Below are 12,500 nucleotides of genomic sequence, written 5' to 3'. Positions count from 1 at the left end.
TTTATACATTCTGATCACATGACCTATTATGAAAAAGTTCTAGCCAGCATGAACAATAAAATGTACCGATTTTCTTTGTTTAGAACCAAACTGCTGGCTGCTGGGCGGACGTGACATCAGGCTATTGAATCCTATTTAAATCGGTCGATATTTGAAGGACGAGTTTTCTGGCCAGGTGCGGCTATATCTGTACTCTTGCGGTATGACACTCGCGTTCGGATCGGAAGGTCCTGGGTTCGAGCCTCGCCTTCGGCGCATAATTCAGTCCTTGGTAAAAAGGCTCTTTATTCACATTCTCTCACCATACTCAAGTGTAAAATGAGTACCTGACCGTTAACAGCGTTGTCTCTGTCGGTAAAAATGGTAATATTAATTGCCTAGCGGGCTCATGTCTCTTCCTACATGGTACGTGTTGCTGTTGGTCAGGGACCCCTTGTAAAGCGCTTTAAGCACGTTTAGTGGATATTGCGCTATATAAAAGCTCAACTTATTTTTTACGTGAAACATGATTTACAGAACGGCCATATTTTGAAATAAAATACGTATTTAACATTTTGGTCAGAATACTGGTCCCTGGAATATCGATCGATTAAAATGAGCCTTATCTTGTCATAAACTCTCAAACCTGGGACTTCCGTGAAGTCTTATGTATAATCTCAGGATTGGGAGGTTTATGTAAGACGAGGGTCACTGAGCGATATTCGAAGGAAGAGTTTTATGGCCAAAATTGTAAACACGTGGATTTTTAAAAGAGTAGGTACAGCTTAGAATATTCGTACATGTGGCGTCTTTATCACTATTTTAATTCTTTAAATCTTTACAATCGGCGTTCAAGTTTATCCTAACATGATATGAGATTTTACCGTTTTCCCAAAGAGGGTTAATACAGCGATGCGACTCAACCCTATCTGATCCCAGAGTCGCATCTGTTATTGCTCTCCTAGTTAAAACTGGTAAGCCTATTGTGATAAGAAACATAAAATAGATTACGGATAATGGAAAAAAATATAATGTGAAAAAAAAAAATCAGTCTTGCAATAAAAGGGTTATTATAGTATAGATAGTATGCAGATGACGTCACTCAGGCCTTTGTTATTGTTTTTGCCATCCGCGTTTGTGAATTGTTCTCACTAAACTGTATTAACAAGACTATAAAAGTTCATGGTTACACAGAGTTTGTGTGTTGGTCCGTTATAATTCCGGATGGCAATGTTGTGAACTCCTTGGCCAAGCGCATTCTATCTATAGATAGTATGCAGATGACGTCACTCAGGCCTTTGTTATTGTTTTTGCCATCCGCGTTTGTGAGTTGTTCTCACTAAACCGTATTAACCAGACTATAAAAGTTCATGGTTACACAGAGTTTATGAGTTGGTCCGTTATACTTCCGGATGGCAATGTTGTGAACTCCTTGGCCAAGCGCATTCTATCTATAGTCCAGGTGCGGGGGGGGGGGGGGGGGGGGGGGGGGGGGGGGGGAAGGGGAGGGGGCTTCTTACCACGAAGACACTGTCTTGAATTTTTAATTTGAGAGCGTCCTTTAAGTTTAAGTCAATAATTTCGTTTTCCTTATAGACTATCACCATTAATATAAACACCACCATCATCATCATCATCATCAATCATCATAATGATCTCCACCACCACGACCGCTACAACACCACCAACACCACCATCACCACCATCATTATTATCATCATCATCATCATCATCATGACCACCACCACCACCACCACCACCACCACCACCACCACCACCACAACCATCATCATCACATCATCATCAATCATCATCATCATCATCAGCATCATCATCATCATAATGACCACCACACCACCACCACATCAATCATCATCAACATCATCATCATCATCATCATCATCATCATCATCATCATCATCATCATCATCATCAATCGTCATCATCATCATCATCATCATCATCATCATCATCATCATCATCATCATCATCATCATCATCATCATCATCATCATCATCATCATCATCATCATCACATCACATCATCATCATCATCATCATCATCATCATCATTATAGCTATCTCTATTCCATTCTTTTAATCAGACCCACGATGCTTTCACAATAATTTCAATGTTATTACTTATTCATATCATATCAACCACACACAATGTAATCCCTAACGTTACAATGGACACAAAGAAACGACATCGAAGTGAAAAACAAAACCCTGCAGAACGGGTTTAATATCGTAAGTCTTTAAGATGTGATGCATTTGCTTCCCGTGCCTAGGAATCAGTAAATTAAACCGTTTTACACATACACTGATGGATAAAGAAATGAATTTTTTTATTAGTTAAGAAATATCAGAAACTAAGGAGCCGACACCAGTGTAAGATAAAGATCTGAACAAGTGTGTATGAAAGGTGTCGGACAAAGCAAGAGAGAAAAATACAGGAAAAAAAAACCATCCCAAAAAATCAGTCTACCTCATGTGGGGAGTGAATATGGGACTCAGGGAGGTGTACACCAGTGGGGAGTGAACCTGGGACTATGGGTTTTCGGCGGATTTCGTATAAAAGAAACAGCGGTCAAGTTACTTGCTACTAGTTCTTTAAACATTTAAAGTTCAATGTCAGTATTATTGCGTTGCAATATTTATTTGTAAACCGAACAATCATCGGTCTCAATAATATAATATGACATTGTAAGGAGTAAGAATTGCTCATAATGTGAAACAATACACACATATACAACGTACTTAAGGAGTAAGAATTGCTCATAAAGTGAAATAATACACACACATATAAGGAGTAAGAATAGCTCATAAAGTGAAATAATACACACATATACAACGTATGTAAGGAGTAAGAATCGCTCATAAAGTGAAACAAAACACACATATACAACGTACTTAGGGAGTAAGAATTGCTCATAAAGTGAAATAATACACACATATACAAGGTACGTAAGGAGTAAGAATCGCTTATAAAGTGAAACAATACACACATATACAACGTACTTAAGGAGTAAGAATTGCTCATAAAGTGAAACAATACACACACATATACAACGTACGTAAGGAGTAAGAATAGCTCATAAAGTGAAACAATACACACATATATACAAGGTACGTAAGGAGTAAGAATTGCTCATAAAGTGAAACAATACACACACATATACAACGAAAGGAGTAAGAATAGCTCATAATGTGAAACAACAATACACACATATACGTTTCGGCCCTTGCGAGATAAAAAAGGAATTAAAGTTACATAAGGAGTAAGAATAGCTCATAATATTGTGAAACAAAACACACATATTAATATTATACAACATTCGGCCCTTGGCCTTGCCTTCGTCATACGACAATTACGAGATTTAAAAAAAATAATAAAAGAATCAAATTTATATAGATAGTATGCAGATGACGTCACTCAGGCATTTGTTATTGTTTTTGCCATCCCCGTTTGTGAGTTGTTCTCACTAAACTGTATTAACCAGACTATAAAAGTTCATGGTTACACAGAGTTTGTGTGTTGGTCCGTAGTACTTCCGGATGGCAATGTTGTGAACTCCTTGGCCAAGCGCATTCTATATATATCTAATCAAATAATGAAAGGATCCTAAATTATAATCGTAATGTTTAGACTCGGGCTTACTTAAGCTTTTTAGCTCTTAGTAACATTAGGGCAGCGTAGCTCAGTGGTACGGTCTTTGCTTCGTACCCAAAAGGTACCGAGTTCGATCACCCGCCTCGTTGGGTGGCTTGAGTAAGTCACCTCGCTTTAGCTAACTTTGCAGTGCTGCACTGCGGCTGACGCCTGGGTTATTCCAGTCTTCCCTTAGAATAGACCCAAAAGACAAATTTCCCCTTGGGGATGAATAAAGGGAATTTAATTTTATTTTATTATATTTAATAAATGATATGGATCACTCTCCATTGACTTTAATTAACAATACTCACTTTTCAGGCACCACAGAAGAATTACACAAACAAGTAACAGCCGTCTAGTTTCCAAGAATTTAGAAAGTGAAATATCCCACTGAAATAACACTCCCTGTTCTGGTTAGTTAAATACACATGCCACGCCTGCCCAAGTGACAACCAAAACAAATGTGTTTATATCTATATATTCCCATTTAAACTAACACGACTTGTAAGATGGGTGACACGAGAAAGGGCCGTCAACCGTGACACACACACACACACACAAACACACACCCACACACACATACACATACACACACCTCCCGATTCATCGTCACCCCCACCTCCCCCCTTCCTTACTCTCCTCCCACCCACCCAATGTACAACAAGCCTATTCTCCACTTATTATTGTTATCGTTTCAAGATTGTCCTTTTCCATTTCACGTTTACTGATATTTTTAGCCAAACTCCGACGAAATGCCTTTTTAGAAAAAGCAATTTGGTTAGAGGGGAGTCAGTTGGTAGAGCACTCGCTTCACTGGCAAAGGGACCAAAATTGATCCTGGGTGCATTCGAGTCTCGCTCAGCGCATAGTGGAGTCCTAGGAAAAGGCTCTTTACTCACATTCTCTCACAGTACTCATGTGTGAAATGAATACTAGGCCATTAACAGCGTTGTCTTTGTCGGAAAAAAAATTGTAATATCGCCTAACAGGCGTCATTTCCCTTCCTAAATGTTAAGTGTTGCTGTTGGCCAGGGGCCCCTTGTAAAGCGCTTTGAGTACTTTAAATGGATATTCTCTATAGATAGTTCGAAGATGACGTCACTCAGGCCTTTGTTATTGTTTTTTGCCATCCGCGTTCATGAGTAATAATCACTGAACTGTATTATCCTGACTATAAACGTTCATGGATACCCACAGTTTTGTGTGTTGGCCCGTTATACCTCCGGATGGCAATGTTATGAGCTTCTTAGCCAAGTGCATACTATCTATATAAAAGCTTCTGTTTGAGATATTTTTTTATATAAAAATCTGTCATTTCCAACACTGAGTCGATACTTTTCTTTGCTGATATGAAAGTATGTAAAACTTGTCACTTACGATAATCCGTCCAACAACGTCGATATTTTCACCCTTCCAAAACAGCACTAATTCCACAATACATTCCACTTTTCACTTGTACCATAGAGAATACAGGACAAGAGGGGACAACAGGTAGGAAAACGTCATCAAACGTGGCTAGTCTTAGTGAGAGGTCGAGCGCCGCCATTTTCTTTTTTATGTTATGCAATCAGGGACGATTAGCCACTAAAAAGTGGCTGTTGTCTGGTCTGCTCCCTAGTCTGTGACTTGTACTGCTTTTGTTGTTCAAGAATCCCAAGAGGCCTAAACGTTTCTAACGATTTGTATTTACTCAATAAATATACCGTGGTGTCTGTTTGGAAAAGCCCTATGGACAAAATAAACTATAGGGCAATGACGAAACATCTTTTGTCGATTTTGGTTAGAAAACTTACGTCATATATTATTAACTCTCTCCCTACCGGCCAGTTTCAGAATTTCCCCCAAAACTTCACATCCGCCCAACACAAAAATAGATTTTTCTTACTCAAACAGGAGATTAACAAGTACATTCTATGCGTAATATTGTCCAGCAGAATGAGCTCTTACAACACAGTGTCAAGATTTTATGGTTATAATAAACAACATTTCTTCAAAGTTTATGAGAAACGAAAATGATGAGATGAGACAGTTGTTGGGTGCATCGTAACGATTTTGACGCTTTACCTTGTAGTTGGTAAGGAGAGGGTTAATAGTCAAAGTGATACAAAGCTGCTAGAAGATGTGGAATTGTTTTAATTAATAAAAACTAAACAAAATCTAAACTCGGTTGCAATAAGGAACAGTACCAGTCCCGTTTCTCAGGAGTCGAATTATGACCTAGCACTGTTTATAATCAATCAGTGCATTTATTATAACTGGATCTATGTAACACATGGTCACAATTGTCAATTTAAATAAATAATTACCAGCAAAAACCGTGGAAATTCCCTTATTTAGAGAGCTTGCGGTACACACTTCGTTGGAAAATTACAACACAACACATAATCCCACGCTATAGCCATGAATGAGATACACTTATTTGCAGGTCTGATAACCCAATACTGTATGGGCTCATTGTTGTAATGGAAATCTAAAATAAATGAGGCAAAATATTGTCCATTACAACAATGTTAAACAGACCCATATGTGGGTTCGAATATCAGACCTGCAGATAAATACACGTTGGCCATGGCCAATGCTTGATCTTATTATTTCTCATAATGGAACGAAATTTCTATTTCATACAGTACAGGTCACCAGACATTTTTTTTATGAATATCATACATACAGAACCTATTTCTGCCTATAACCAGATAATAATAATAATAATAATAATAATAATAATAATAATAATAATAATAATAATAATAATAATAATAATAATACTGCTGAAAACTTATACAGAGCTATAACTCCGAAACAACAGACTCTAAGGGGTAATATTACAAATTACTTTGGCTGAAACATACATATTCACACAAACAAGCGCTGTTTCTTTTTTACGAATCCCACCGAAACCCATAGTCTCAGGTTCACTCCCCCACCGGTGTACACCTCCCTGAGTCTCAGGTTCACTCCCCACTGCTGCCTACTTCCCATAACGTTGTCGGATATTGTCGGGTTTCGGCGAGCTTCGTAAAAAAGGAACAACCTCCTCCTCCCATAATAGTTCCAGGTTCACTCCCCACTGCTGTACACTTCCCTGAGTCTCTGCTTCACTCCGTACTGCTGCTTACTTTCCATAACGTTGTCGGATTCCGGCGGGTTTCGTAAAAAGAAACACCCGTAGCTATGTATTATTCATCGTTGTCGACTGGGTCAATCCTTGTCAAGTGCAATTCTTAAAAAATCAAAACCAGGGCCAAAATTTTGCAATCATTGTCACCCATCAGTTCCATAACCATGCTGAATATCGTTTGATATATGTTAGATGATTAAATGTGTGGGGCTATGAGGTCTTGTGGTATGACACTCGCTTCAGGGTCGGAAGGTCTTGGAATTGACCCTCGCTCGGCGCATAGCTGAGTCCTTGGAAAAGGCTCTTTACTCACATTCATTCTCTCACCTTACTCAGGTGTAAAATGAGAACCTGGTCGTTAACAGCGTTGTCTCTGTCTGAAAAAATATTTTAATATCGCATAACAGGCGTCAAGTCATGTTTCTTCATGTTACGTGTTACTGTTGGTCAGGGACCCCTTGTAAAGCGCTTTGAGCACGATTAGTGAATATTGCGCTATATAAGAGTTTTTTTTTTGTTTTAGACCATCGGGTATTTCCATCAAGAGGGAAAGGAGAGGTCAAGAACATCTCACGGTCCCACTTTAACACAAGATAGACAGACGACTCTCAATCGATTCGTCCTTCAATGTCCAGGAAACGACAGATAACGAGTAATCTCAAGAAGTAACAGGTTGTAGATAGAAAGAAGGGTGTACGAAAATTCACAACCGGAGGAACGTATAAAGTATAGATAGTATGCAGATGACGTCACTCAGGCCTTTGTTATTGTTTTTGCCATCCGCGTTTGTGAGTTGTTCTCACTAAACTGTATTAACCAGACTATAAAAGTTCATGGTTACACAGAGTTTGTGTGTTGGTCCGTTATACTTCCGGATGGCAATGTTGTGAACTCCTTGGCCAAGCGCATTCTATCTATACTCCAAGTCGAAGGGTATCCCGATAACTCAGTTGGTAGAGCACTCGCTTCACACGCAAAGGGACCGAGATCGATTCCGGGTGCAGTCGAGATTTTTTCTGAACCCCCTTGTCCAGTCAGCAGTGATTGGGTAGCTGGGTCTGTTAGATTTGGCGGAAAGTACTTTGCGATTGACTAGCGTCCTATCCAAAGGATAGCAAACAATTGCTATTGTCCATTTCACGCTATAGAAACCGGGTTAAACTCCGGCTCCATGGGCCTGACGGCTCCGATGAACTACTCCAAGTTGATAAGCAATTCTATTCGATAGGAGGACACTGAGTAGATAAATGAATGAATGAATGAATGAATGAATGAACAAACGAACGAATGACTGCACGAATGCTGCTTCACAGTAATGTTTTCAGAGAGAATTAATTTAGTGGGAACAGATCATCTCTTAGTCGCTATAAAAACAACAATAAATATCTGAACGACACCAATTTCGTGTATTTCATATAAATTAAATTGCGCTTTAAATTGAGCTTTTATATAGCGCAATATCCACTAAACGTGCTCAAAGCGCTTTACAAGGGGTCCTGGCCAACAGAAACACTTAACAGTTAGGACGGGACATGACGCCTGTTAGGCGAAATTACACATTTTTTTCGAACAGAGACAACGCTGTTAACGGCCAGGTACTCATTTTACACCTAAGTACGATGAGAGAATGTGAGTAAGGAGCCTTTTCCAAGGACTCAACTATGCGCCGAGCGAGGCTCGAACCCAGGACCTTCCGATCCGAAAGCGAGTGTTATACCACAAGACAACATAGCCGCACATTACTATAACCTCTATTATAGTCACGTATCCATTATCAACGTTTAATATTAAATACGCGTACACAAATGTGACCCTTCGTCTCAAAACGGTATTATGTCGGGATGGGCCAGATGCTAAAAAGTCAAACTATAGTTAAACTGGTCAAAAATATGAAACGTTGGTATTTAGCACATAAAAATATGATATTCTTTCTCCTCTATAAAGCATATAAACTCAACTTAAACATGATAATGCTGGCTACAAATTCCATTTTCAGCATCTTAATCATCCTGACTTAATATCGTTTTGAGACGAGAGGTCACAAATGAAGCAAGAAAACCGCCTCTGAGATATTCAAACAACATAATGACCAGCTTGTAAATACAATCGTGTATCACTTAGATGTCAGTCAGGCCTTTCCTTGAAATTATATCGTACTCGTAACAAAAATAAAAAAACCAAAACAAACATGCATTAAAAAGGTTGGTCAGAAAACGCATTTTTCAAAAATCAATTGATTATAATAAAACCTCATCATGTCAAAAATTATCAAACCTGGGACTTCGTGGTAAAGTCCCATTACTGATTTTTTTCGACAAGATGAGGGTCATTTTAATAAATTGATAATTGAAAAAAAATAATTTTCTGGCCAACATTTTTAAAAACGTGATTTTTTTTTCAAAGTAAAGCAGAGTTGGCGACATATGTCATGACTTTGATATCCTTTTCCCTCTTTTCTTCTTCTTTTTTTTTTCTTTTATGTCTTCATCATCTTGTAGAAGAAGTTAAATATCTTGGTTGGTTGACGCATCATTATTTAAGTTCCGAAACAGGATCTTGAACAAGTTTAACGTCACAATTTTGTTGGCGACAAACAATAGTCATTTAACCACGGAGAAGACACTGCTAAAATGCATTGCTATTGTTATAATATTATGTGTAATCAACCATCTCTTTATAAAAATACTAAAATACGGTCACAGCAGCTTGCATGCAGGACAAGACAAAATCTATTAAAAATTTTTAAAAATTGAGCTTTTATATAGGGCAATATCCACTAAACGTGCTCGAAGCGCTTTACAAAAGGTCCCTGGCCAATAGCAACACTTAAAACTTAGGACGGGACATGTCGCCTTTTAGGCGGTATAACAATTTTTCAAGACATAGGAAAATCTGTTAACGGCCAGGTACTCATTTTACACCCGAGTACGGCGAGAGAATGTGAGTAAAGTGCCTTTTCCAAGGACTCAACTATGCGCCGAGCGAGGCTCGAACCCAAGACCGTCCGATCCGAAAGCAAGTGTCATACCACAAGACCACATAGGCGCACATCTAACTAGGGAGCAGGCACTGTTGTAAGAAAAAAGATATGAGAAAGTATGTATGAAACGATCCTAGACAGAGCTGGAAAGAAAAAAGATATGAGGAAAGTATGTATGAAACGATCCTCGACAGAGCTGGAAAGAAAAAAGATATGAGAAAGAATGTATGAAACGATCCTAGACAGAGCTGGAAAGAAAAAAGATATGAGAAAGTATGTCTGAAACGATCCTAGACAGAGCTGGAAAGAAAAAAGATATGAGAAAGTATGTATGAAACGATCCTAGACAGAGCTGGAAAGAAAAAGATATGAGAAAGTATGTCTGAAACGATCCTAGACAGAGCTGGAAAGAAAAAAGATATGAGAAAGTATGTATGAAACGATCCTAGACAGAGCTGGAAAGAAAAACAATATCGGAAAAAAAATCATCCCAAAAAATCAGCCCTGGAAACGAACCTCAGACACACAAGTACTAATTTTAACTCACTCAATCCTAGAGATTTTTTGCTACTTTTCAAAATTGTAAAAAATGTATGTATTAAAAATGAGCATGTACATAGATAGTTTTATTCAACTACCATTGACATGCAAAAACTAAAAAAAACAATAGCTTTAATACTACGCCTATAATTTGTTTCAGAAAAATGCAATAAATAGGTATGGAGTAAAAGCAACCCGGGTAAACTACGGATGTAGTCGGTGTTGGGTTGAGTGAGTTAAACTTGAATACGGTGAGAGAATGTGAGTAATTTTTTTTTACCAAAGACTCAACTTTGCATCGCCCAGCTATGTATATTGGACTCAAACCTGGGACCTACAGACCCCAGGACGAGTGACAAACCACTAGACCACACTATAATGTGGTCTTGTGGTATGGTATGACACTCACTTTCGGATCGGAAGATTCTGGGTTTGAGCATCGCTTGGCGCATAGGTGAGTCCTCGGATCGAAAAAAAAAAGGTTCTTTACTCACCTTCTCTCACAGTACTCAGGTGAAAAATGAGTACCTGGCCGTTAACAGCTTTGTCCGTGTCTGAAAAAAAAATGTGCAATATCGTCTAACTGTCGTCATGTCTCGTTCTACATGTTACGTGTTGCTGTTGATTAAGGGCCCCTTTGTAAAGCACTTTGGGCACGCTTAGTGGGTAATGCGCTATACAAATGCTTAACTTTTTAAAAGACCACAAAGGCCGCATAAGCTAACCTGTATATCCGATCAGCAACGTTGTTATAAAAGAAAAAAAATATCGGTCACATTTACATTGACATATCATCTGGCGTAATCTGAATGACAAAAAAAAAAGCAACATATTTAATATTTTGGCCAGAAAACTCATCCTTCAAATATCGGTCGATTAAAACGACCCTCATTTTGCCAAAATAATCGCTCAAACCTGGGACTTCGCGAAGTCTTGATCGAAGTCTATCCAAGGCTTGAGAGTTTTTTGTGCAAGATCAGGGTCACTGTAATCAATCGATATTTGGAGGCCGATTTTCTGGCCAAAATTGTAAATATTTAAATGCGTGTTTTCACCAGAGAAGCACAGATTCAGATGTGTGCTGAAAGAAACCTAATTGTCAACAGGTTACAAAATATCTACCTCAGCAACTTCATTGCTTAAAATAAAGTTTGTAACCAGACCGTGTCCGTATTTTACAAGTACATCCCGCTGCTGTGTCTTATGATGAGAAAACGCTGTATTTCATTTTGGTCTGAAACTTGTAGATATTTTTTAGTTGTCCTTCAGAGCCATTAGGTCCACGGAGCCGGAGTTTATCCCGGTTTCTATATAGTGAAACAGACAATAGCAATTGCTTGTTACCCTTTGGATAGGATGCTGGTTTATCGCAAAGTACTTTTCGCCAGATCTATCAGATCCAGCTACCCAATCACTCACTGCTGGGTGGACAGGAGGGTTAGAAAAAAATCTCGACGAAACCCGGGATCGCTCTCGGTCCCTTTGCTTGTGAAGCGAGTGCTCTACCATCTGAGCTAACGGGACCCCTTGAAAACGTGTACAATATAATAATATTACCTACTACGGATCCTCTTTATACTTCAGCTGCACATAAGGCCGACTCATAAAAATAGTATATATAAAAAAAAAAACAAAAAACCAAAAATATGACCAACTTGTCTAAAAGCCTCAAATTTGACATATGACTGAACATTTTGACATTTTACCGGCCATCTCAATCTAAATTGTCAAACACTTTTCATTAATCTGTTGAAGGGGAAAAGGGAGTGTGTGTGTGGGGGGGGGGGGGGGGGGGGGGTGATGGAGCACTCTCTTCACAAGCAAAGGGACCGACCGAGATCGTTCCCGGGTGAAGTCGAGGTTTTTTCTGACTACACCCCCCCCCCCCCCCCCCCCCCCCCACGTCCTGTCCATCCAGCTGTGATTGGGTAGCTGGGTAGTTTGTTAGTTCGGACGGAAAATAGTTTGCGTCCTATCCAGAGGATAGCATGCAATGGCTATAAGCCGGGAAAACCTCCGGCTCCATGGCTCTGAAAGTCTCTTTTTAACCTATGGATATTTGAAGTAAATGTTTTCAAGCTGAAATGTAGAAATACTTTAAAAGTCTTTCGTCAAAATAGGACTGTTATGGTCTTGCATCTTCTTTATTTTGTTCATATAAGGGACCCTATATATATATATATATATATATATATATATATATATATATATATATATATATATATATA

The 12,500-nt window shown here is 38.8% G+C and overlaps 1 protein-coding gene across 4 annotated transcripts in view; it reads right to left on the bottom strand.

Annotated features, from left to right (window-relative positions):
• LOC144963254 (uncharacterized) overlaps positions 1-12,500 on the bottom strand; it is a 38,815-nt gene that overhangs the window by 15,872 nt on the left and 10,443 nt on the right. The window contains exon 1 of one of the 4 annotated variants that reach the window (XM_078897119.1): positions 3,946-4,163. The exons of 2 other annotated variants lie outside the window; for them this stretch is intronic. The gene's annotated coding sequence lies outside the window, so the exon portion shown is untranslated. Of the gene's footprint in view, positions 1-863; positions 930-3,945; positions 4,164-12,500 lie in introns of those variants that run through there. One more of the 4 variants, XM_078897122.1, reaches the window with a different exon arrangement.

This window comes from Berghia stephanieae, chromosome 1 (assembly GCF_034508935.2).
Source record: "Berghia stephanieae isolate SIO BIC M18660-M18661 chromosome 1, UCSD_Bste_1.3, whole genome shotgun sequence".
NCBI lineage: Eukaryota > Metazoa > Mollusca > Gastropoda > Nudibranchia > Aeolidiidae > Berghia > Berghia stephanieae.
Note: the sequence above shows the minus strand (reverse complement) of the source record. Positions and strands in the feature narration are given on the sequence as shown.